This window comes from Ambystoma mexicanum, chromosome 6p (genome assembly GCF_040938575.1).
Source record: "Ambystoma mexicanum isolate Mex_15411 chromosome 6p, UKY_AmexF1_1, whole genome shotgun sequence".
NCBI classification, from domain to species: domain Eukaryota; kingdom Metazoa; phylum Chordata; class Amphibia; order Caudata; family Ambystomatidae; genus Ambystoma; species Ambystoma mexicanum.
In genome coordinates this window covers 311,980,428-311,986,516 of record NC_090935.1, presented here as the reverse complement: position 1 = coordinate 311,986,516, position 6,089 = coordinate 311,980,428, and positions in this window count along the sequence as shown.

The following is a 6,089-nucleotide window of genomic DNA, read 5'->3' as shown; positions in this document are numbered from 1 at the left end:
TTGGCAACAAGCTTGATAGGTTATGGATTATGTGCTTCCACTATGAAATGCCCTCATCGTAGTGAAACAAATGAATGTTGAACTATGGCATGATAAAGAGTACCCTAATTAGTAGTTTGCGGTCAGATCATCTGACTTTGATAAACAGCACCTCACATAAAGACTCAGTGTTAGGCAAAACAACATATCGGGAGGGCCCCAATGTTGGTTTGCTTTACCTTCACCGACTAGTGTCAAGGCTTTGTCCAAGTTCATCTCACGGCCCAACACCAAATAGGGTAGTTGCAAGAGTGATATGCTCAGACTATGAAAGTCTTCACCATTCAGGATGGTCTGTCCAGAAAAGACATATTGCCGGACTATATGCTGCGTAAACAGGGGTTTGCTTAGATGTTGCTTCTGTGCTTGAAGATCCTATACAATATGGCAAGGTTCATGCTAAAAAGATAGGTCCACTGTATAGATGATTCTTGAAGGACAAAGCCTTGAGTACGGCTTTCCTAAAGTAGAACTGGTGTGGGACTTCATAAGATGTATCTCTTGGTATTAGAGACTCAACTCTTAACATAGGCCTGTAGGTAGAGTGGCTGAGCAGCCAGGCTTATCTAAGGAGGGAGTTATGTGAGCTGTAGAGCAGTACAATGAAATCAGTTCACACAGGTATCCAAGTAAACACTTAAAGTTATATTAAAATATATGTATTTATATATTCAAAAGGCACACACACAAATCTGAAATGTAGCAACTAATAACATTCAATGTGAAATGGAATCAATATAAGAAACAATAATGCAGGCGAGTAACCTTTTCTATGCTTTACATATTCAGCACACAGTGTGATGTCAATTAAGGTCAGTATCAGCACTTATATGTATCACCTTTGCAAAATTGAGATGGGAGGGAAAGTTTCAAAGTTAGGCAGAACACAACCAGTATCTGTAAATAACAAATACACTCTCCCAGAGGGGCATAGGTAGTCTGTTTCCTAGCAATAAAAGTGTTCACAATTAAAAGCTATGAAAGAACCAGCATTGCCATAGCCAATAGGATCAGAAGATGGACCTTTGGGAAACCAGGACAGACAAAGCTAATGGACAGTTCCGGTTCTGATGAAGATCTTCAAATGAAGTTAGTTAACCAGCCAGTGGTTCTGGAAGAAACACAGGCGCTTAAGGGGAGCCTACCTGATAGTGCACAAGCTGCAAGGCTTGCACAAAGGAGTTGATGTCAACTCTCAATTGAAGAAAACAGCACTTCCCAAGCCAGAAAGCACGGAAAATGGCACAAGGTAATTACAACCCAGCCCCACATCACCTTGAAGTGAAGAAGAAACTGTAGTTGGCTTCCTTCCAGGTGCAACACTGAAGACCCCGATTCCTACTCCTTGGTCGTGGTGATGAAAGGGGGGACATCTGGCGGTCTTCTGCAGCATGCACTGGAAAGAAAGGGTTGGCATCAATGGGTCCAGCTCACTCCAGCAGCTCTTTGTGGTTTTGGCACCTTTTTCTTAGCACCAAGAAGAAACTAATATCGCCGGCCGCATTCTCTTCGATTACTCGGTACTGATTTTGGTGAAGAATTCCTGCCTCTGCAGGTCTACACGGATGCCTGCAAAGTTTCAGGCAGATTTTGGAAGACTATGCACTCGATAGTGGTCCAGGTACCCATTCTGCAGCTCACGAAAGTCACAGCAAGTCGGGGGAGGGCCCAAAATGAAGAAGGTCTTGAGGCTAGTTGGTCCCACCGGCCTTGGGGAGGAAGTCGTCCTTGCCGGGTCTTCCATGTCGATGTGAAAACAGGGTCAGCACAGCTGCAAGGCTTCACCAGTGCTTTCGCGGTCCTGGACGGTGCTGCTGGCATCTCTGCTCATCTTCTATTTCGGATTCCTTGTTCCAGTGGTCGACTGTGTTTAGTCCAAAAATCCTCATCTTCTGTGCTGGATCCCAGTCATTCACACACTTGTCAATCACCTGGGGGTAGGTTCCCCCCCCCTACTGCATGACAAAGCCTTTGTTTCATTTCCATGCCGTTTGCCGAGCGGCCATCTTTAGTTTACTTTCCCCTTATATAGAAGCTCATTAAATGGTTTCTTATTTTTCTTGTAATTCTGAGTCTTTTACCTTATGGATCGTTACTATTTTTATCATCTAGTTTTTTAATTCATTTTCCATTGACTTTGAGTTCCTCTTTCTTTGGTCGTTTCGATTCCTAGTATTTACACGGATCTTACTTGTGACCTCCACTAATCTGTCTTTTAGTTTCATTATTACATTGCTATGGTGACCTTATAAGCAACAGAGTCACTAGAGGCAGCTCAAGCGGATCAAAGCATCTTGAAATCAACTAGAACAGGTCAGATCGTTCTACATTTTCTGTTACAATATTAGATTTCACATGTTGGACTCCAAGGGACCTTCATATTTACTGCTCTTAGTTTTAATGTCATTATTATTATAGCTACCGCTATACTAATGGCTTAGATTGTTTCTTTGACTCGCTAATGTTCATTCTTGGATGAAATTCTAACAGTCCTTGGAATACAATTATAAAGGTAGGGGCAGTCTATTAGTCTACTGACTTCCTTGGGTGTTTTATTCATATTGTCTTTCCTCGTTTACAGTCAGGAATTATTTTTGCACGGCAACCCCAAGGGACCACCCCTTGACATCATCGATTCCATAAATGTATTCTAGCTTCTTGCTTCTATTTTTAACATTCACTGGTTTGGTGACATAGAATCGCAGGTGATGGTGAGAGGTGAAATGCTTCTATAATTGAGTCCTGGTACACCATCAGTTGTAATATACATTCTTTTAAGTTGAGCTCACTGGGATCTTCGGTTTTCAGTGCTTTCTTCCTATATATCACTCAAATATATCACTACATGGGATGAACAACCCAGAACATCTTGACTAGTTATTCCTACCAATTAATGTAAATAGGCTTGTACTATGGATATATTGAACATCCAATATTATTGGCTTCAATAGAATTATTTTCTTATACAACTTGTCTTTATGAAAAAACTAAACTGACAGTAGCTCCATTATATTGTACACTATTGAATTGCCCCTGATGAAGGGAATATCTTCCCGAAAGGCGTTGTGCTGATTTATTTTCAATATAAAAGAAGATTGGAATACAAAACATTCTTGACCTACATCATTACTATTCTTTCTTGGGAATGTACATTTGAGAATTTTATGGACTAAATGTGATACAACTTACTATGTAACCAAAACATTTACATAATTTTGGCTGTCATATTCAGCAATAAGGTGTGCAGTGAACGGAAGTGTCTGATAAATTTCGGACACCATTTGCTTGGTCCTTCAGGACAGCCAGCTGCCCAGTTAGAACTGGTTTCAGCCATGCATACCTACAGACAAAGGACAGTGAAGTTTCGGGCTTCACCCATGGGTGCTGTACTGTAGCTGAGGCATCAACCTGCACAAAATGCAGTAAAAAGTAACCACTGCAACCAACAATGAAGTTAGTCAGTTGCAACAAAAAGTTACATGAGGAGTGGGACAATGACTTACAATATAATGCCCTAACACCCCGTGTAGGATGGTTTGTGCTGGACCCACAAAAGAAATGTTAAGATAAAAGTAATCTTACTATTCTTGGGAACTGTAGTTCTTGCAAGAAAATATATTTAAACAAAGATAAGACGTAGATTCCTGTATTAAACATATGGAGTTTACAGTACAAATAAAATCCCAGTCAAAGAAAAAGGGTTCCATGTAATTTCATCACGGGATGTTTTTTTGCTGGGTTTTTTACCGCAAATTTTTTAACTAAAAAAACCCATCGAATTCTTTTACAATTACAAACCCCCATTCCCTTTAATTTGTAATCTATTCCCAAACACCCACAACACATGTATATAATTTTCTAACCCCCCCAAAAAATTAGATTTTTTTTTGTTAAAAAACTCACGGTAAACAACCCTGCAAAAAAACATCCCGTGATGAAAGGAAGTTGTACCAGAAAAAGAATGAATGAGTGGTAAAAAGTGCCACTCAGCAGATTTAAAAAGGCCATAGTCCAGCAAACGTGCTAGGGGTCTCAGGTTAAAAGGGAATTAGCACAGAAACTGAAAATTCTCCCCAACACTCGCCCCCCCCGACTAAGGGACAGGATAATTTAATCCACTACTGGATGAATCTCCAGTAGTTCATAGTTCCTGGAGAGACCATCAGTATTCTGATGATTGAATCCTGACGTATGCTCAATGGTAAGTCAAACCCATGGAAGCTGATAGACCACCCAAGCAGGTTAGGATTTCCCCCATTCTTTTGCATTAATCATCTCTATGGTTGGTGGTCCGTTTGAATAAGGAAAGTAGAATCATACAAGCATGGCCTAAACTTCTTCAAAGACCACACAATGGCAAAATATCCTCGCTCTATGGTTGCCCACCTTTTTTCACGGCCCTTCAGTTTCCTACTTTTGAAGTAAATAGGTTGTTCCTTGCCTTGCTCATCCAGCTGACTCAAGACTGCCCCACTCCTGTATTAGATACATCTGTTTGTACGATAAAGGTGTTGGTGTAATCAGGAGCTCTTAGTACTGTAGCTATACAGAGGGCATTTTTCAGCCTTCCAAATGCCTTTGCACACTCTTCATTCAATCTAACTGTCGTCGGGAATTTGGGTGAAGAAATTACATTCAGTCGCGAAGCTATGCTCGCATAGTTTTCTATAAAGTTATGGTAGTACCCTGTGTGACATTGGAAGGCTCTCACATGGGTTTGAGTAGTGGGGGGGGCAGTCCTGTACAGCTTGTACTTTACTAGGCAAATACTTTACTAAGCAAGGGTGTAATCTCACCTCCTCCTCCTACCTAATGTGAAAGGTAGACCACTTTACTCTGACCAATATAACATTTGCTTGCCTTTATGGTCAGATGGGTCTGCTCAAGGGCCTGTAACACATATCCAAGGTGATGAAGATGTTCTTTCCAAGTGGGGCTGAACACTGCAATGTAATCCAAGTAAAGTTCTCTAACCCATTCAGAACATGGTCCACCATCCTCTGGAATGTGGCAGGTGCATTCCTGAGTCCAAAGCGCATGGCCCTGAATAGGAACAAGCCACCAGGGGTAGAGAATGCAGTTTTCTCTTTGGCACGGTCTGTCAGAGCCGTTTGCCAATAGCCTGTGGTTAGGTCAAATATACAGAGGAACTTGGCAGCTCCAGGTGTATCCACCAGCTCATCTGTCCTAGGTAAAGGATGGGCATCAGTCTTGGTGACTGCATTCAGAGCCCTGTAGTCCATGCAGAATCTCAACTCTTTGGTTCCCGCTTTTGGCAGTAGTACAACTGGACTAGCCCATGAACTGGTAGATGGCTCAATAATCCCAAGGCCAAGCATCCTGTTGACCTTTTCCTTTATATGAGTTCTTGCATGATCAGACATTATGTAGTCCCTGCATTTGATATGGAGACTGTCAACAGTGGGGATATCATGCTGGTCCCAAGGGACCAAGCCTGGTGTCAGAGAAAACAGAGGGGCAAACTGAGTTAACAGAGCCTTGCACCCCTCTTTTTGCTGCAGTGTCAGATCAGACGAGAGTTTTACTCCTTCTATAGTTTCATCTGAAGGGTGTCCCCTGAGGAGATCTGGGAGAGACTCACTCTCCTGCCCTTCGTCCCCTTCCTCCCCCTACTCCTCCTCCACCTCATACTCCTCCTCCTCCTCCTCCTCCTCCTGATCAGAGGCTAGAAGCAGAGCTCCTAGTTCTGGTCTGGAGACATACGCCTTGAGACGATTAATGTGAAAGACCCTAGGGGCCTCTTTGGGGTTGTCCAAGTTCACTAAATAATTGACTATGTGGGAACCATAACCAGAACTAGCTTTATGGTATTTTTAAAGGTTGGTGGGATCACACCCTGCAATATAAAAAAAACACAAAAAGATCCCAGCAACTCTCCACTGTTTGTGACACCTATATTCAAATATGTGTGTGGACTAAATCAACACAAGGCAGAGTTGATCTGATAGTTCGACCACCACAACTTTATTAACAATTTGTACCAATATATTCAAATCTGCCTTGGACACAAGGTTATAGAGTTAATATTT